We start from the raw sequence: 22094 nt of genomic DNA, 5'->3' as shown, positions 1-22094 counted from the left end.
TACTTGCTGCCAGTCTGAAGTGCTCCATGATTTTCTATATGTTAACCCCATGCAACATATACCACAAAGATTCATAGTGAGTTAGAGAACTGGATGTTTATTAACAACTGTGTAAATGAATATGATACCTCACACTTACAAAGTTTAGATTATATACTTGCTTTTACTAATATTACATTACTTACATAGTTGAGCTGGCCATTTGCTAACAGATCATTTGCGAACTAATGAACTGTACAGTACTAGAGCATCACATCACATGATGTTATAAAGTTAATGTCTTAAAGATATTGTGCCCTTCTGAGATCTGCATAATAATACATCTCCTTTTTGCTCTTTGAATAATAGAAAACCTGCTCTGCTAAATAATTGCATGGATGTAAATAGACATATTATTGCTTATACACTAGGATACCACTTTGGAAAAATATAATTTGACTAGTTCTAGTCCTTATATAATTATCGTGACTCAGCGTCACTCTGTGTGAGTTGCTTGTCATTCTTGATGGATGCACATCATACGCTATATATGTCTGGTTGCTATGGGGTATGATATTTTTAATATCAGAGTTATCACCTTATATGACATCTCAGTATTTATGCCTTGTTGTAAATATGTAAATGCAGTAAGTAAATTGACACTATCAATTTTTCATAGGTTATTATAATTCCCCATAACTTTGTAGCTAAAAATCCCCTCTTGTCTATGCAGTAGTTTCTCACCAATTGTCAGGATCAAATCCATATTTTAGACATGTTTTCCAGGAAAGTCATGGACAAAAAGACACCAGTGAATTTGAGCAAGAATTAATGCAAAAACTGTGTGTTACCATTGCCACAAGTAACACTTCATTACTTCCAATGATGTGCAGCTCTGGTGACTGGCCACTGTAAAATTGCCCTGGAGTGTCGAGGGATGTGCATGCTAGGTAGAGTGGCTATGTTAAATGTGGGGTTATGGAATAGAATGGGGACTGGGCTGGATGGGATGCTCTTCTGAGGGTTTGTGCAGACTTGATGGCCAAATGGCTTTTTTCCACACTATAGAGATTTCATGATTCTACAATTATATTCCAACACCTCTCCACTCTTGACTAATCATGTGGTGGGGTTATGTTTGACTGGTTCCATTCTTTATTTTTGAGTTCTGACTAGATGATCACTTGAATGGTTTCTCTTACACTCCTGCATGATTACTTACCTCTGTGTCGTTCAGGACCTGTCCTTGACCCCTGCCTATTTCTCATCTACATGCAGTTCATCCATCAAGTCTGCATAACGTTTTGTTATAGAGGCTAGAATGGTGATAATGAGGTGGGTGTGGGGGTGGAATCAGCCTCTGGCACCTAATGTTAGTGGAAGACTCTTCCCAGAAAGTAGCAGCACAAATGGAGAAGATGGTCAAGAAGGCATATGGCCTTCATAAGTCAGGGCATTGAGTAAAAAAGTTGGCAAGTCATGTTGCAGCTGTATAGAATTTTAGTTATCTACGTTGGAATATTGTGTGCAGTTCTGCTCGCCACACTACCAGAAGGATGTGGAGGCTTTGGAGCGGGTACAGAAAAGCTTACCAGGATGTTGCCTGCATTGGAGAATATTAGCTATGAGGAGAGATAGGACAAATTTAGTTTGTTTTCACTTGAACATCAGAGGCTGAGGGGCAACCTGATACAAGTTTACAGAACAATGAAGGGCATGGATAGTCAGTCTTTTTCCTAGGGTAACAATGTCAATTAATAGGTTGAAGGTAAAGGAGGAAAGTTTAAAGCAGATGTGAGAGGCAAATTATTTTTTACACAGAGAATGGTCAGTGCCTGGAATGCACTGCCAGAGATGGGGGCTAGAAGTAGATACAACAGCTACGTTGTACGGTGCACGGTGGCACAGTGGTTAGCACTGCTGCCTCACAGCGCCTGAGACCCGGGTTCAATTCCCGACTCAGGCGACTGACTGTGTGGAGTTTGCACGTTCTCCCCGTGGCTGCGTGGGTTTTCTCCGGGTGCTCTGGTTTCCTCCCACAGTCCAAAGATGTGCGGGTCAGGTGAATTGGCCATGCTAAATTGCCCGTAGTGTTAGGTAAGGGGTAAATGTAGGGGTAGGGGTATGAGTGGGTTGCGCTTCGGCGGGTTGGTGTGAACTTGTTGGGCTGAAGGGCCTGTTTCCACATTGTAAGTAATCTAATCTAATCTAAAAAGCATCTTGACAGATACATGAATAGGTACGGAAAAGAGGAATATGGACCACGTAGAAGTAAAAGGTTTTTAGTTTAGGAAAGTGCCATGTGTCAGCACAGACTTGGTGGGCCTAAGGACCTGTTTCTGCACTCTTCTTATTCTTTTGTTCTTAGTGACATCATCCAAAACACAATATAAATTTCCACATTTACACTGATGGCACCAATTCAATTCATTGACAGCTCTACTGCCCCTGTTGTTGATCACCCAGTATCCAGCTGGGATCATTCCATATCCATTTTCCTACATCCCCCTTCCCCACCCACTGTTTGAGTTGTTGACAGCCGTGGTATCCAGTGACTGACTGCTTCTCCAACATCCAGGACGTTTCTCCAGTTAAATACCAACACTACGAAATTCATAGTCTCCAGTCTTAAGTCAAAGTTCTCGCCATCAATTCCATCCCTGTTCTTCAGTGGCTGAATCAGGCTGTTTATAACGTTGGCCCCATTTTGTTCCTGACCATGGTGATACTTCCCAACGTCACGCCCCTGTCTCGGTTCTTTGAGTTGATGAAATCCTCGGCCATGCATTGTCATCTCTAGAATTCTGTGCTCTGGATGAAATTAAGTAACAAATCAATGTTAAAATTCTCATCCTTGTTTCAAATCCCTCCGTGAGCTGGCCTCTGTTCACACTATAATCTCATTCAGGCCTACAACAGTGTGAGGTTTATGCTCTGATCTAATTCCACTCTCTTGGTTTTAAACGCCTCATCATTGACAACGCTACCTTCAGCTCGACAGTTCTTCAATCCCCTCCCGAGGTAGCTCACTGTTTTTAAATTTAATTTCACGATCCTATGAAGCACCTTGACACGTTTTGTTACACTGAAGCTGGTCTAAATAAAAAATGCGAGTCACGTCCTGTTACAGGTGCCCATGTGAAGGTTCCGTTAACAGATTCATCACGTTAGTGGGTAAATACGAAGCTTTCCTGTGAGGGTTGGGCGCCGCCTCTGTGAATAGACTTTATGGGAATGGGGGTGTCAATGAAGTTGGAAATGGGTTTTATGTTTCAATTGGTACTATCAGGAGGGGAAGAGGGGGGTTGCTGGGCTCTGCTTCAATCTGGCTGGGACTCGTGTGTCCGATGATTTTTCCTGCTTCGCATGTTATTGCTCGACAGTTGGGTCAATTTCGCTAAAAGCAGTGCAGTGCTGGAGCGCCGACCCGCGGCAGCTTCCCTCACCGATTCACTGTTACTGCGAGACGGAAGGTCCGATCAAGAGAAATCGTGTCAAAAGAAGGTTTTATATCCGTTCGATAGTTGGTGCTTTCCTGTCGATTATAAAAGGAGCTTTAAGGAATCTCCGACACTGTGTCTGCCCTCAACAGTTCATGTGGAACTGAGAATGTAAACATGGATCAAAGAGGGAAAATTCCTTTTAGTGAGTCCAAATATTATCCTGCAGCTTCAAATTCTTAGCAAACGTTTTATGAACAGAGTTTATTTTTGTAATTTTAAATCAGCCAAAAGAAGTCAGTGAAGTGAAGTCTGTGCGATTGGTCTAGTTTTTTTTTCGAAAGCTGTCAGGAGAGCTGAGGTTCTGGTGACCTCCATCACTTACCCTTTGACAACAGGTTTTACTTACTGTGGGGTTGGAAAGATTGCATGTGATAAAAGAGGAATCAGTCGACGGAAACTCTCACTATTTTACCTGCAACAGAAGGAAGCAACCCTGATATCAACCTGATTTGTCCACTAAATATGCAGACTAAAATCACCTATGACAATTGTTGTTCACTTCCTACACGGCTCCATTATTTGCTAATTTATACTTTGTCTTAGAATTAGGCAACTCTTTAGGAGCCTATATATACGCTTACCTGTAATTTCTTTCTCTTGCATATTTCCAACCATAATGATTCCACATCCTGATCTATTATACCTACGTCACTACTTATCACTGAACTGATACAATCTTTTATTAGCAAAGCTACCCCACCTCTCTTTCCATTTTGCCCATTCTTCTGGAATGTTGAATGCCCTTAAATATTCTCTTCCCAGTCTGCGTCACCCTGTCACCAAGTCTCCATAATAGCTATCAAGTCATATTCATTTATTTCTATTTGTGCTATTAACTAATTTATTTTGTTAGAAATGTTGTGTACATTCAGATAAACAGCTTTAAGCTTTGACTTATTATTACTTTCTTTGGTTCTGATTTCTGCTGCACTCATCTGCATATATTTCATGCCTCTTCCTGTCATACTTTGATTATCATTTACCTCTTTATACACCTATGCTCTCTCATTTCTTCTTTCAATTGAACCCTTCCACCTACTAATTAGTTTAAAGACCTGTCTACAGTCCTACCAGGATAATGGTACAAGCATGTTTCAAATGAAGCCCATCCCAATAGAGTGGCTCTTTCTTTCCCCAATACTTGTGCTATTGCCCCATAAATTGGAATGCATTTCTCCAACACCAATCATTTTTTCAATTCATTTAATGGGATGTGGGCATAGCTGGTGGCCAGCATTTATTGCCTATCCCTAGTTGCCCTTGAGAAGTTGGTGATGAGCTGCCTTCTTGAACTACAGTTCACCTGCTGTGAATTGACCCACAATGCTATTAGAGAGGGAATTCCAGGAATCTAGCCCAGTGACAGTGAAGGAACAGCGATACATTTCCAAGTCAGGATAGTGAGTACCTGGGAGGGGATTTTGCAGGTGGTGGTGTTCCCATTTATCCGTTGCCTTTATTCTTTTAGATGAAAGTGTTTATGGGTTTGGAAAGTGTTAACTGAGGACCTTGGGTAAATTTCAGCAGTGTACCTTGCTGCTACAGAGTGTTAATGGTGAAGGGAGTGTATGCTTGTGGATGTAGTGCTAATTAAGCAGGCTGCTTTGTCCTGGATGGTGTCAAGCTTCTTAAGTTTTGTTGGAGCTGCACCCACCCAGGCAAGTAGGGAGTATTCTATCACACTCTTGACTTGTGCCTTGTAGATGATGGACAGACTTTGGGGAAATTTTTCGCTGCAGTCTTCCTAACCTCTGACCTGCTTTTGTTGCCACTGTGCTTATGTGGTGAGATCAGTAGAGTTTCTAGTCAATGTAACCCCCAGAATGCTGATAATAGGGTGTTCAGTGATTGTAACGCCATTAAATGTCAAGCGCTGATGGTTAGCTTGTCTCTTTTGGTGATGGTCATAGCCTGGCATTTGTGTGGCGCAAATGCCAGTTGCCATTTGTCAGCCCAAGCCTGGATATTGTCCAGATCTTGTTGCATATGAACATGGATTGCTTCATTATCTGAGGAGTTGCAAATGGTGCTGAACATTGTGCAATCATTGGCCAAAATCCCGACTTCTAATCTTATGATGGAGGGAAGGTCATTGATGAAGCAGCTGAAGATGGTTTGGCCTTGGATATCAGCCTGAGGAAATCCTGCTGAGATGTCCTGAAGCTGAGATGACTGACTTCCAACAACCACAACCATCTTGCTATGTACCAGATATGGCTCAACCAGTGGAATACTTGCCCCGATATGCATCGATTCCAGTTTTGCTAAGGTTTCTTGGTGCCACACTCAGTCAAATGCAGTCTGGATGTCAAGGGCTGTCACTCTCACTTCATGTCTGGAATTCAGCTGTTTTGTTCATGTTTGATCCAAAGCTGTAATAAGATCAGGAGCTGAGTGGCCCTGGTGGAACCCAAAACTGGGCATCACTGAGCAGGTTAATGCTGAGCAGGTGCTGCTTGATAGTGCAGTTGATGACATTTTAATGATGAGTCATACACTTTCCTCTTTAGTCTTATTCATCTACACCAATTTGCATATGGCTCAGGTACTTTTCTGTACGCTATTACCTTTGTGGTTCAGTTTTTGAATTTACTCATGATCATTGAGCAAAATCTTTTTCTTTATCCTGTAGATTTCACATGGATCAAAACAACTGGATCATTCACCTTCTACTCCAAGTTCCTCTGCAAGCCAGAAATAATGTCCCAAACCTTTGCACTGGATTGACAACGCAGCCTTTGGTACACTCTGACTTTGCTGATTCCCTGAATCATGCTACTCCCAATTACTAGTGCATTTTTTTTCTCCTCCCATTTGAATAATATACAGGGCCACAGTGCTGTGGTCAGGTTATTCATCCTTCCTGAAGTTTGTGTCCTTATTCACATCAGGGCCAAATGCCCCATATAGGGGAGGTGCTGGCCTAGTGGTATTATTGTGAGCCTATTGATGTGGAGACCTGGGTTCAAATCCCAATGTAGTAGATGATGAAGTTTGAATTCAAATTTTAAAAAGTCTGGAGTTAAGAGACTAATGATGACCATGAAGCCATTGTTGAGGAAAAACCCATTTGTTTTATTAATGTTCTTTAGGGAAGAAAACGACTGCCCATATCTGATCTGGCCGACATGTGACTGTAGACCCACAACAATATGCTTGACTCTTAGGTGGCTTCTAGACAATTGGAGACAGGCAATAAATGCTGGCTAGCCAGTGATGCCCTCATCCTGTGAATTAACTTTTACAAAGCATATTGGATAAAGGCAGTGATCGTAGCTCCTCTAAGACTAAATTCTGGATACGCCCATACCTGCCTCACTCAAGTCACATCTTCCTGACCCTGACTATGGACAAATTAAATGTAATTAGAGTCAAAGAGTCATAGAGATGTACAGCATGGAAATAGACCCTTGGGCCCAACTCGTCCATGCCGAACCAGATATCCCAACCCAATCTAGTCCCATTTGCCAACACCTGGCCCATATCCCTCCATACCCTTTCTATTCATATACCCATCCAGATGCTTTTTAAATGTTGCAATTGAACCAGCCTCCACCACTTCATCTAGCAGCTCATTTCACACGCCCACCACCCTCTGCATGAAAACATTGCCCCTTAGTTCTCTTTTATAACTTTGCATTCTCACCCTAAACCTCTGCTCTCTAGTTCTGGACTCCCCAAACCCAGGGAAAAGACTTTGTCTATTTATCCTATCCATGCCCTTCATGATTTTATAAAACTCTATAAGGTCACCCCTCAGCCTCCAACACTCCAGGGGAAACAGCCCCAGCCTGTTCAACCGCTCCATATAGCTCAAATCCTCCAACCCTGGCAACGTCCTTGTAAATCTTTTCTGAACCCTTTCAAATTTCATAACATCTTTCCGATAGGAAGGAGACCAGAATTGTACGCAACATTCCCAAAGTGGCCTAACCAATATCCTGTACAGATGGAACATGACCTCCCAACTTCTATACTCAAGGCTCTGACCAATAAAGGAATGCATACCAAATGCCTTCTTCACTATCCTATCTACCTGCGACTCTATTTTCAAGGTTCTTTGAACCTGCATTCCAAGGTCTCTTTATTCAGCAACAATCCCTAGGACCTTACCATTAAGTGTATAAAACCTGCTAAGATATGCTTTCTCAAAATGCAGCAGCTGCATTTATGTAAATTAAACTCCATCTGCCACTCCTCGGCCCATTGGCCCATCTGATTTAGATCCCATTGTAATCTGAGGTAACTTTCTTCACTGTCCATTACACCTCCAATTTTGGTGTCATCTGCAAACTTGTCGAACGCCTTACTGAAGTCCACATAGATCACATCTACCGCTCCAACCTCATTAATCCTCTTCGTTACTTTTTGAAAAAACTCAATCAAGTTCATGAGACATAATTTCCCACGCACAAAGCCATGTTGACTATCCTTAACCAGTCCTTGCCTTTCCAAATACGTGTAAATCCTGTCCCTCAGAATTCCCTCCAACAGCTTGCCCACTACCAACATCAGGCTCATTGGTCTATAGGTTCCCTGGCTTATCCTTACCATATTTCTTAAAAAGCGTTACCTCAGTAGCCAACCTCCAGTCTTTCGGCACCTCACCTGTGACTATTAATGATAGAAATATCTCAGCAATGGGCCGAGTAATCATTTCCTGAGCTTCCCAGAGAATTCAAGGGTACACCTGATCAGGTCCTGGGGATTTATCCGCCTTGGTAACAGCACTTACTCCTCTGTAATATGGACATTTTTCAAGATGTCACCATCTATTCTTCTACAGACTATAATCTTTCATGTCCTTCTCCACAGTAAATACTGATACAAAATACTCATTTAGTAACTCCCCCATTTCTTGCGGCTCCACACAAAGGCTGCCTTGCTGATCTTTGTTGGTCCCTACTCTCTCCCTTGTTTTCTTTTTGTCCTTAATGTATTTGTAAAAATCCTTTGGTTTCTCCTTAATCCTATTTACCAAAGCTATCTCACGTTCCCTTTTTGCCCTCCTGATTTCCCTGTTAAGTATACTCCTACTGCCTTTATACTCTTCTAAGGCTTCATTTGAGCTCTCCTGTCTATACCTGTCATATGCTTCCTTCTTTTTCTTAACTGAACCCTCAATTTGTCTTGTTTTCCAGCATTTCCTATACCTACCAGTCTTTCCTTTCACCCTAACAGAATATATTGTCACTGGATTCTTGTTATCTCATTTCTGAAGGCTTCCCAATTTCCAGCCATCCCTTTAGCTGCAAACATCTGTCCCCAATCAGCTTTTGAAAGTTCTTGCCTAATACTGTCAAAGTTAGCCTTCCTCCAATTTAGAACTTCAACTTTTAGATCTGATTTATCCTTTTCTGTCATTATTTAAAACTAATATAATTATGGTTGCTGGCCCCAGTGTGCTCCCCCACTGACACCTCAGTTACCTGCCCTGCTTTATTGCCCAAGAATAGGTTAAGTTTTACACTTTCTCTAGTAGGTACATCCACATACTGAATCAGAAAATTTTCTTGTACATATTTAACAAATGCCTCTCCATCTAAACCTTTAACAATATGCTAATCCCAGTCTGTGTTTGGAAAGTTAAAATCCCCTACCATAACTACCCTATCATTCTTATAAATAACTGAAATCTCCTCATAAATTTGTTTCTCAATTTTCCGCTGACTATTAGGGGGTCTATAATACAATCCCAATAAGGCAATCATCCCTTTTTTTATTTCTCAGTTCCACCCAAATACCTTCCCTGGATGTATTCCAGGAATATCCTCCCTCAGTACAGCTGTAATGATATCCCTTATCAAAAAACGTCACTCCCTCTCCTCTCTTGCCTCCCTTTCTATCCTTCGTGTAGCATTTGTGTCATGAACATTGAGTTGCCAAACCTGTCCTTCCCTGAGCCACGTTTCTGTAATTGCTATGATGCCCCAGTCACATGTTCCTAACCATGCCCTGAGTTCATCTGCCTTCCCTGTTAGGCCTCTTGCATTGAAATAAATGAGGTTTAATTTATCAGTCCTACCTTGCTCTCTGCTTTGTCCCTGCCTGCCCTGACTGTTTGACTCACTTCTTTTCTCAACTGTACCAGTCTCAGCTTGATCACTATCTCCCTGGGTCCCACCTCAATAGTTTAAATCCTCCCAAGCAGGTCTAGAAAACCTCCCTGCCAGTATATTAATCCCCTTCCAATTCAGGTGCAATGCACCCTTCTTGTACTGGTCACTTCTACCCCAGAAGAAATTCCAATGATCCAAAAATATGAATCCTTCTCCATTGTGCCAGCTCCTCAGTCATGCATTCATCTGCTCTATCCTCCTATTCCTAACCTCACTAGCTCGTAGCACTGGGAGTAATCTAGATATTACTACCCTTGAAGACCTCCTTTTTAAATTCCTGCCTAACTTTCTATATCCTCCCTTCAGAATCTCACCTTTTCCCTTCCTATATCATTGTTTCCAATGTGTACAATGACCTCCTGTAGGCCCCTCTCCCTCTTGAGAACAATCTGCACCCTCTCTGAGATATTCTTGATCCTGCCACCCAGGAGGCAACACACCATTGTGATTTTTTGCTGCTGGCCACAGAAACGTCTGCCATGCCTCTGGCTGGAGAGTCCCCTGGCACGATTGATCGCTTGAATCTGACATACCCTTCATTACAGTAGAGCCAGTCTCGATACCAGAAACTTGGCTGTTCTTGCTTCATTCCCCTGAGAATCCATCACCCCCTATTCTTTCCAACACAAAATACTTGTTTGAAATGGGGATAGCCACAGAAGACTCCTGCATTACCTGCTTACGGCTCTTACCTTTCCTGGAATTAACTCATCTATGTGACTGTATCTGCAGCTTTTCTCCCTTCCTATAACTACCATCCATCACATCCTCTTGCTCTTGTAAATTCCTCGTTGCCTCCAACTGTCACTCCAGCTGATCCATTCAATCTGAGAGGATTTGCAACCAATGGCATTTATTGCAGATATAATTCTCAGTAACAGATAACATCTCCCCAAACTCCCACATCTGACATGAAGAGCATATCGCTCTACTAAAGGCCATTTTTGCTTCTTCCAATCTACAGACCCAGAAAATAGCACTGTCTTATTCCTCTGCAAACACTGATCCAGGCTAACTTAATATGTATGGTTTATATTTTTAAGTTTAATCAAGAGACATATCTCAATAAAACGTATAATCAATAAAGAACCCACTCTACTCACTATTGTAGATCTACAGCAAGGCTGTACTTAAAACTATTCACTTATCTGTTTCTGTGCCATGACCTCTCCCAAACAAGTTCCTCCAAGATCAGTTGTGAATTTCACTGTTTTTATAGTTGCCCCGTCACTCTGATATCCAGCAATGCATGAATTCAAACAGCAAAGGCAATAACTGCGCAGGTTTACTGCTGCATCAGATAGCAGAGTGGGTTTTTTTCTCTCTCTCTCACACACACACTCTCTCTCTCCTGCATTGAGTATTGTCTGTTCTTCTCCCTTTTGAAAATGCCGTTGTTTTGACATTTTTTTCCCCCAAAGTTCCAAAACAATGCAGCAGCATATAAAACAGTAATTAGTGCTCCTTGAATTCAAGGAAATCACCTCCAACACCTAAAATACCCCAAAAAAGGAGCAGCCTATTACAGCCAGAAATGTTTCCCATCTTCCATCTTGGATTACCCAGAGTCCTAAGGAGTGTGATTGCCTCTTGAAACAGTGTCCAGGCACTCTGCCACTCCTTGTTGAGTCATAATATCCATAGCTCACACTCCTCAACTCTGTGCTAATGTTCCTCAAGCAGCCAACACTTGCTGCAGATGTAGTTATTATGGATCACACTGATCAAGCTCCTACGTACTACAGCTGCAACACATGGCTGGCCCAACCATTTCTATTTCACTCAGTTAATTTGGATGTTTAACATTTCTTAATGTACTCTTCAGCTGTAATGTCTCCTAATTTAAACCAATTTAATTTAAATTTAAATTTGATTTAAACCAATTGTCCAGTTGAAAGACACAAAGCAATGACCACCTACCTCATTTTCTGTGATGTCATGCTTTGACTTTTACAAAAACAAATCAATTTGTTTTTTAATCTTTTTTTTGTTTAACTGCGGTAGTGATTATATTTTCCCCAGCACCCATGTTGTGTGTGCAGGTGTGAGACACAGTGAAAGACAACGGCTGTACAAATCTTCATTCATTTTCTATCACCAGGAAGAAAGGAAACACCCGTGTGATCAGTGACAAGCAATGCCCTTCTCATCAAAGGGCAATGACGCTTGATCAAAAACGTGAAGGGGAGGGTAGGAATTAAATCAAAATAGAGTTGGAGGGAGAAGTGAAACACTCCACTCCCACAGATCAATTAAAGGGGCTGTCTGTCACTTTTTCTTTGTCTCCTGCCAATCACTGCCCTTTTCAGCTGTTCTCTTCATGAGGTTTCTGATCTCCTCTTGCATTGTTCAGAATCTGCTTATTCTGCTCTTTGTCTCTCTTCCCTTTCAACTAAGTTACTTGTACTGCTCCAATGCACTGTTCCAGGAACTGAGGATGGCTAGACCTCATTGGGACAGTAATCTGGGATGGAGAAGTCAGTTTTTAATCGAGGCGAAAGCAGTTCAGGGGTTCAAACAAATAATATCTATGTTGTGTACACTATGATGCCAAATAGCAGAGTGGGTTTACGAAGGGAGTTCACGAAGGAAGAAAGCAATGAACTTGGATATCTTCAATAGGTAAGTACAGGGGAACATAGGGAATATGAACCAAAGACAATGGCTTCAATTATCCTAAGATTTGCCAAAGGAAGTTCCTGCTTACCCCTTAGGTACTATGCATCAAATAAGCATTCCGATGATTTAGAAATAGTGAAGGAATCAAGAGAAGAGTTGGTGGAGTAGAGTTGAGTGTCATAGAGCCATAGAGATGTATAGCATGAAACAGATCCTTGGGTCCAATTCGTCCATGCTGACCAGATATCCCAACCCAATCTAGTCCCATTTGCCAGCACCCGGCCCATATCCCTCCAAACCCTTTCTATTCATATAACCATCTAGATGCCTTTTAAATGTTATAATTGGACGAGCCTCCACCACTTCCTCTGGCAGCCCATTTCACACACACACCATCCTCTGCGTGAAAGAGTTGCACCTTAGGTCTCTTTTATAGCTTTCCCCTCTCACCCGAAACCTATGCCGTCTGGTGCTGGATGCCTCCACTCTAGGGAAAAGACCTTGTCTATTTACCTTATCTATGCCCCTCATGATTATATAAACATCTATAAGGTCACCCCTCAGCCTCTGACCCTCCAAGGAAAACAGCCCTACCCTATTCAACCTCTCCCTATAGCTCAAATCCCCCAACCCAGGCAACATCCTTGTAAATCTTTTCTGAACCCTTTTTCACAACATCCTTATGAAAGGAAGGTGACCAGAATTGGATGCAATATTCCAACAGTGGTCGAACCAATGTCCTGTACAGCCGCCACATGACCTCCCAACCCTTGTACTCAGTACTCTGACCAATAAAGGAAAGCATACCAAATGCCTTCTTCACTATCCTATTCAAGGAGATATAAACCTGAACTCCAAGGTTTCTTTGTTCAGCAACACTTCCTAGGACCTTACCATTAAATGTATAAGTCCTGCTAAGATTGGTATCAGCATACACAATTGAAAACTAAAACAGCAGGCAGAGTTTCTGATTTCTGCTAGGAGTGGGAAGGTTAGAAAATAATCATTGATTTTCCAACGTTTTCCTGTCTCCAGGCCATTTTGGTAGATGCGGGTTTGTTTTGGGGAGTGTGGGTAGTGATTGGATAGAATGTAAATATTATAAAGTGAAAGACCTAGGGGAGATGTAGACCAATGGGGTTAATATCAGAAGCATATATAATAATGATGTAATAAATGAGTTGGTAAAAAAGATATGGAAGTAGACAGAAACTCTGACATCATGTGAAGATATAATGTGTGTATATTTTTAGCTGTAAATAAGGAATAAAGAAAATTACAGCACAGGAATAGGCTCTTCGGCCCTCCAAGCCTGTGCCGATCCAGATCCCCTATCTAAACCTGTCACCTATTTTCTAAGGGTCCCTCTGCTCCCTGCCCATTCATGTATCTGTCTAGATACATCTTAAATGATGCTATCATGCCTGCCTCTATCACTTCTGCTGGCAACACATTCCAGGCACTCACCACCCTCTGCATAAAGATCCTTCCATGTATATCTCCCCTAAATTTTTCCCCTGTCATTTTGAAATCATGACCCCTAGTAATTGAGTCCCCCACTCTGGGAAAAAAGCTTGCTATCTACCCTGTCTATATCTCTCATGATTTTGTAGACCTCAATCAGATCCCCACTCAACCTCCGTCTTTCTAATGAAAATAATCCTAATCTACTCAACCTCTCTTCGTAGCTAGCGCTCTCCATACCAGGCAACATCCTGGTGAACATCCTCTGCACCCTCTCCAAGAATCCACATCCTTTTGGTAATGTGGCAACCAGAACTGTATGCAGTATTCCAAATATGGCCGAACCAAAGTCTTATTCAACTGTACCATGACCTGCCAGCTCTTGCACTCAATACCCCATCCAATGAAGGTAAACATGCCATATGCCTTCTTGACCACTCTGTTGGCCTGCATTGCCACCTTCAGGGAACAATGGACCTGAACACCCATATCTCTCTGAACATCAATTTTCCACAGGACTTATCCATTTACTGTATAGTTCACTCTTGAATTGACTCTTCCAAAATGCATCACCTCGCATTTGTTTGCAAGGATTGAACTCCATCTGCCAGTTCTCTACCCAATTCTCTAGTCTCTGTACATTCTGCATTCTCTGACAGTCCCCTTCACTATCTGCTACTCCACCAATCTTAGTGTCATCTGCAAACTTGCTAATCAGACCACCTATACCTTCCTCAAGATTATTTATGTAAATAACAAACAACAGTTGTCCCAATACAGATTCCTGTGGAACACCACTGGTCACAGGTCTCCATTTTGAGACACTCCTTTCCATTACTAATCTCTGTCTCCTGTTGCCCAGCCAGTTCTCTATCCACCTAGCTAGTGCACCCTGGAACCTGAGCGACTTCACCTTCTCCATCAGCCTACCATGAGAAACTTATCAAACGCCTTACTAAAGTCCATGTATATGACAACTACAGCCCTTCCCTCATCAATCAACTTTGTCATTTCCTCAAAGAATTCTATTAGGTTAGTAAGACATGACCTTCCCTGCACAAAATCATGTTACCTATCACTGATAAGCCCATTTTCTTCCAAATAGGAATAGCTCCTATCCTTCAGTACCTTCTCCAGCAGCTTCCCTACCACTGATGTCAGGTTCACCTGTCTATAATTACCTCAATTATCCCCGCTATCCTTCTTAAACAAGGGGACAACATTATCAATTCTCCAGGCCTCTAAGACCTCATCCTTATTCAAGAAAGCTGCAAAGATATCTGATAAGGCCCGAGCTATTTCCTCTCTTGCCTTCCTTAGTATCCTGGGATAGATCCCATCTGGACATGGGGACTTGTCCACCCTAATACTTTTTAGAATACCCAACCCTTCCTCCCTTCTTATGGCGACTTGACCTAGAATAATCAAACATCTATCCCTAACCTCAACATCCGTCATGTCCCTCTCCTCAGCGAATATCAATGCAAAGTTCTCATTAGGAACCTCACCCATTTTCTCTGACTCCATGCATAACTTTCCTCCTTTGTCCTTGAGTGGGCCAACCCTTTCACTAGTTACCCTCTTGCTCCTTTTATATGAATAAAAGGCTTTGAGACTTTCTTTATCCTTATTTGCTGAAGATATCTCATGACCCCATTTAGCCCTCTTAATTCCTTGTTTCAGATTGGTCCTACAATCCTGATATTCTTCCAAAGCTTCGTCTTGCTTCAGTCATCCATTTTCCTCTTAGCTAGTCTCACAATTTCCACAGTTCCCTAATCTTGCCATTTCTATCCCTCGTTTTCACAGGAACATATCTCTCCTGTTTGCTAATCAACCTCTTTTTAAAAGCCTCCCACATATCAAATGTGTATTTACCTTCAATCAGCTTCTCCCAATCTACATTCACCAGCTCCTACCAAATTTTGGTATAGTTGGCCTTCCCCCAATCTAACACTCTTCCTTTAGGACCACTCTCATCTTCATCCACAAGTATGCTCAAACTTACAGAATTATGATCACTATTCCCAAAGTAATCCCCTACTGAAACTTTAACCATCTGGCCAGGCTCATTCCCCAACATCAGGTCCAGTATGGCCCCTTCCCGAGTTGGACTATTTACATACTGCTCTAGAAAACCCTTCTGGATGCTCTTACAAATGCTGTTCCATCTAACCTCTAGTGAATCCCAGTCAATGTTGGGAAAAATAAAATCTCCCATCACCACCACCCTGTTGCTCCTACATCTTTCAACAATCTGTTTACATGTTTGTTCCTCTATCTCACATTCACGTTTTGGAGGCCTGTAGTACAGCCCCAACATAGTTATTGCACCCTTCCCATTTCTGACCTTTGCCAATATTGCCTCACTACTCGAGTCTTCCAATGTGCCCTCCTTCAGCACAGCTGATATATCATCTTTAACCAATAATGCAATTCCACCAGCCCTTTTACCTCCCTCTCTATTCCGCCTGAAACATCGATATCCTGGGATATTTAGTTGCCCTTCCCTCAACCAAGATTTCTTGCATAAAGGACCATCAACTCAAGCAGCATTCCTTTGGAAGAATGAACAGCTTCCAAAGTCCAACTACTGTACTGGCTACCTGATCACAAATAGTGGGCTACTTATTAAGGCAGTTATAACATCACTTAAGAGTATTGTCCTGAGTTCAGCCTAGGGATAGAGACATACCTCAAGCTGTTCTGACACAAATGCATCTACATTCCACTCAATGGCCATGAGTGTGAGATGGCTGTAGCCATGGTAACAGGCTATCCTATTTGGTGGCTCCTGTGGCTGTGCAGTTGTAGCTAGTTTTATTTTCACCTTCACCAAAAATCTTCAGAGCAGGCCAATCTCAGGAGCTTATCTCCCTCCTTTAACCAGACCACACTGCATTCCTTGCATTAAACATCAATGAGACATAGGGTTGGCATCTTGAATCTTAGCTGACATCAAGGTTCCAATCCCAGTCAAAAATTCTGTCCTGTGGTTTTGGGTGACTTCAGCTAGGAACAGCATGTTGATGAGAAATAGAAAGAGTAACAGTGGAAAAGCAGGAAGGGGAGCCATTGCTAGTGATTTTCAGGTTACAATCAGATAGATAAAGGGACTACAGTCTCACCCAGCTGGAAAATAGCATGTCGGAGCCAGGATGATGCAGCCAGCCATGTCAAACTGTGCAGATAGATTGTGAAGGAAGAGGAGGGAAAGTTTACATTTGACACTGAAATGTAAGATATACTCATAGACAGTGTTCCTGTTAATTTTGGTTTTGTCTGTGTGAATCTCTGAGGTTCTTGTGCAGCAGCAACTTCTGGAACTGGATGTCAATGCTACACATAGCTGGCTGCTATCCGATAGCTATGTGTGGACCTTCACAGTGAAGGGAATATTGCTCATATACATTTAGAGCACAGAAGGAGGCTTTTTGGCTCATTGTGTTCACACTGGTCAGCGGCCCATAACCCTGGAGACAACAGCAATACAACTGAATATCTAAACATTGCTTGAATGTTACAAAGGTTTCTGACTCAGCTACCTTTTCAGGCAATGATTTCCAAACTCCCACCACCCTTTGGATGAAAAAAGCATCTCCCAAACGTCTCTTAATTATCTACTTTAAATCTACCACTGACCTTAAATCCATGACCTTTTGTTATTGAGCTATCTACTAAAGCAAATAAAAAAATTGTTGACACCGTATATGATCCTAAAAATCTTATATGCCTCTGTCAGGTTCCACACACCTCTCCACCCCACCCCCACCCCACCCCCACCACCACCACTTCTGACCCTTATAGCTGTAAGGAGAACATTTTCAGCCCATCCAATCTTTTCTCATTCTGGTTGAGGCAGTCTTTCCAGTGGAGGCAGATTCCTGGTAAATCTCTTCTGCATCCTCTCCAGTGCAATCACATCCTACCTATACTATAGCCACGACTGCACGTAGCACTCCTGTTGTGGCCTAACCAACATTTTATACCGTTCCACCATAACATACTTACTTGTGTATGCTACGCCTTGTCTAATGAAGGCAAATACTCAATGATTTTTCAACCACCTTAACTACCTGCCCTGCTACCATCAGGGATCTATAAATATGTTGCCACCCAGGTTGATACTGATGTTAAGAACGGTGTGTTAGGTTTTATTGGTAGAGGGATTGCGTTCCAGTGCCATGATGTCATGCTGCAACTGTACAAAACGCTAGTGTGGCCTCCCTTGGAATATTGTGTACAGTTCTGGTTGCCCTATTACAGGAAGGATGTGGAAGCATTGGAAAAGGTGCAGAGGAGATTTACCAGGATGTTGCCTGGTCTGGAGTGAAGGTCTTATGAGGAAAGGCTGAGGGACTTGTGTCTGTTCTTATTAGAGAGAAGAAGGCTAGGAGGGGATTCAATAAAGACATACAAGATGATCAGAGGATTAGATAGGGTGGACAGTGAGAGTTTTTTTCCTAGGATGATGACGTTGGCTTGTACAAGGGAGCCATAGTTGCAAATTGAGGGGTAATAGATTTAAGACAGATGCCAGAGGCAGGTTCTTTACTCAGAGAGTGGTAAGGGTGTGGAATGGCTTACCTGCCAATGTAGTTAACTCAGCCACATTAGGGACATTTAAACAGTCCTTGGATAAGCATATGAATGGGCTTAGATTAGTTCACAGGTTGGCACAATATTGAGGGCCAAAGGGCCTGTTTTGTGCTGTATTGTTCTATATCCTATGTTCTATGTTCATCAAAATCCCTCTGATCTTCAGTACCTTCCAGGGTAAATATCATTCATTGTGTAATTCCCCACCTTGTTAGTCCTCCCAAATGCATTACCTCATACTTTTCCAGGTTGAATTCCATTTGTCATTGCTCTGTCTAGGTAAGCAGTTCATGGATATTCCCTCTGTAGATTAAAGCTATCATCCTCACTCTTTTATCATCCACCCTACCAATTTTTGTGTCATCCTTGGTTTTGTCCATCATATTCCCTACAAGTAAGTCCAAATTATTAATATGCAGCAGAAACAGCAAGAGCCCCAGCACCTAGCCCTGCAGAACCACATTGTAGGCACAGAAACATGTTTGTTCCTGCCTCTTGGTCAATTTTGGATCCAGTGTGCCACTTTGCCTTGGACCCTATGGGCTCCTTACTTCCTTGATCTGTCTGGTATGAGGGACCACATCAAAAGCCTTATCATAATGTCTATATAGACCACATCAAATGAATTATCCTCATCAACAATCCTGGTTATCCCCTCAAAGAATTTGATCAAATTTGTCAAACATAACATTCTTTTAACAGATTCATGCTGACTATCAATGAATAATCCTTGTATCTTCAAATGCAGACATATTCTGTTCCCCAGAATTCTTGAAAATAACTTCCCCACCATCAAGGTGAAATTGGTGCGTAACTTGCTGACCAATTTCTTCTTCCTTTTTTAAATAATGGAACAATGTAAATTCTCCTCCAGTCCTCCAGTAATTCACCTGTGGATGGAGAGGATTTGGAAATTATTGCCACTGTTATCTCCTCTCTTACCTCCTAAAACAGCGTGGGATATATCTACCCAGGCCTGCAGATTTATCCACTTTCGCAGCGGCTAAACCCTCCATTGCCTCCTCTCACTCAATGTTCAATTCATCACATTTCTTTGTATCTATACCTGTTTGGTCCAGTTCCATTAAGAAGACGAATACGTAATATTTATTAACAACTGTACTCATCATTCTGAATCCACAAATGGATTACCTCTATGTTCCCCAATGAACCTTATTGTTTCTCTCGTTATTCTCTTGCTCTTTATAAATTTTGAAAAACAAAACCTTTGGGTTTTCCTTTATTCTACTTGCTAAGGCTTTCTCATTTACTCTCTCTGCTTTTCTAATTTCCTTTTTAACTTCCCCCAGCACTTTCTATACTCTTCAAGAGACTCTGCCATATTGAGTCCTCTGTCACTGCCATAACGTTCTCTCTTCTTATTATTCATAACCTTTATGTCATTTGACATCCAGAGTTCTCTGGTCTTGGTCCCACCTTCTGTCTTTATCAGAAAGTATTTGTTCTATACTCTCAATATTTCCTCCCCGAATGCCTCCCACTGCGCTAACCCAGTTTTATCTGCAAGTAGCTGCTCCCAGTCCACTTGGGCCAATTATATATTGTCTTAATAAAATTATCCTTCCCCCATTTAGCACCTATATACTTGTTCTTTTCAGTGACTACTCTACATCTAACTGAGTTATGATCGGTATTTCCAAAATGCATCCCCACTGATAAGCTTTCCACCTTCCTAGGCTCTTCTCCAAACATTAGGTCCAGAACTATCCCCTCCTTTGTTGGACTTGTTGGATACAATTTAACAATTTGTTCGGTACACATTAAAACTATCCCAGTTAATCTTCAGCAAATCTAAATCTCCTCCAATTCCAGCTTTTTATTATTAAAATTCTCCAAAATTTGATTATATTTTTTATTCTTTGATAACTGACTGTTTGGAGACCTAAAGTACGCCCAAGAATTTGCCCCTTTTGTGCCCTTCTAATCATATGCCTTCATTTAACAATTTCATTTCAATAGCATACCGTGCTTCAAGTCATCCTAGGTAAGATGTAGTGTGAGTTCTTCATACTCTCAATTCACATGCTGTAATGCAATGATGATATCATGAACATGTCTTTACATATTGACCTTGAGATATAATATAATAGGGAGAAAATAGAGATGTAAACATTTGGTCCTTTTCCATTAGAACAGCCATCCAGGATACTCATAAAACTACAGTGCAGCAATACCACCCTCCATGTCAGCTTCAGTAGCACCAAATAGCTCCCCTGCCCCATTCTTATAGGTCTATTAGAACCACCACCAACATCTATCCCCTTCCCCCCCTTGCTGTTGCAGAGTCAATGTCCTATTGAAGTTAGGAAAATAAGACTTTAGGACCAGAGTAGGCCATTTGGCCTGATGAAGGGCGCCAGCCCGAAACATCAATTCTCCTGCTCCTCGGATGCTGCCTGACCTACTGTGTTTTTCCAGGAACACACTCTCAACATTTGGCCCTTGAGGCTTGTACCACAATTGAATAAGATTGTAGCTGATCTGGTTGTGGTCTCAGCACCACTTAACCATCTGCTCCTCCACACCACTCCCCTGCCACCGCCCCCCCTCCCCCCCTGCCAAATGACTCTGTGAAAGAGAAATCTATATTCAGAGGTGGTTCCCTGGGATGAAAAGCTTAACATAACAGGAATGTTTGAGGACTCTGGGTCTATACTTGATGGAGTTTGGAAGGATGGGGGCGCGGGGGGGATCTAATTGAAACGTACAGAATACTGAACGGCCTGGACAGAGTAGATGTTGGGAAGATGTTTCCATTTGTGGGAGACTAGGACCCGAGGGGGCACTGCCTTAGAGTAAAAGAGATAAGAACGGAGATAAGGAGAAACTTCTTCAGCCAGACAGTGGTGAATCTATCAAATTCATTGCCACAGAAGGCTGTGAATGTCAGTTCATTTAGAATATTTAAGACTGAGATGGACAGGTTCTTAGGTGTCAAGGGGATCAAGGGTTACAGGAAGAAAGCAGGAGAATGGGGTTGAGAAACTTATCAGCCATGATTGAATGGTGGAGTAGACTCAATGGGCTGAATGGCCTAATTTCTGCCCCTATGTCTTATGATTTTATGGTCTAACATTCCATTTGTTTTCCTAATCACTTGCAGTGCCCATACACAAAGTGATTCATGTACTAGGACACTCAGATCCATCTGAACAATTTTAGTTCTGCAATCTCTCTCTTTCTATTTAAAGTGTCCTGCTTTTTTTACTTCCAGTCAAAATGGACAAACACATTACAGTCCATTTACCAAATGTTTGGCCACTCACTTAATCTGTCTCAGACCTTTTGCAGATTCTCTACCTTTTCTTGAGAGCTTACTTTTCCACCCATCTTAGTGTCATCAGCAAGTTTACATTAGCTATTTATATTTAGTCCCCTCATTAAATTATTCAAATACTGTAAATATTTGAGTCCCCTACAGTGTTCCCTGTGGCACTTCACTAGTTACAGTGTAACCAACCTGATAAAGCCCCATTTATCCCTACTCTCTGCTTCCTGTGATGCTTAAATTTTTGCCAATAGCTGATCAACTGTCATTACAGTGCAATTTGATATAAGCATTTTCAGTTTAAAAGGAGGGGACAAAGCAGATAGAAACAGATTGTGAGGGTCTAGATCAACATGTTATTGAGGTAAGATTAAATGTCAGAAATTAAAAAGAAAATGTGGGAAGAACTTCTTTTCACAGTTATGAGGCTGATTGATTCACTTCAGGAATAGTGGTTGATCAGCATCGATGTTAATGTTCAGGATTAGTTTGGAGAGATGAACAAAGGAAAATGGGTTGGAG

The sequence above is a fragment of the Hemiscyllium ocellatum genome, chromosome 20, assembly GCF_020745735.1.
Source record: "Hemiscyllium ocellatum isolate sHemOce1 chromosome 20, sHemOce1.pat.X.cur, whole genome shotgun sequence".
Lineage (NCBI taxonomy): Eukaryota > Metazoa > Chordata > Chondrichthyes > Orectolobiformes > Hemiscylliidae > Hemiscyllium > Hemiscyllium ocellatum.
The sequence above is the reverse complement of the archived record's forward strand: the minus strand, read 5'-3'. Positions refer to the sequence as shown.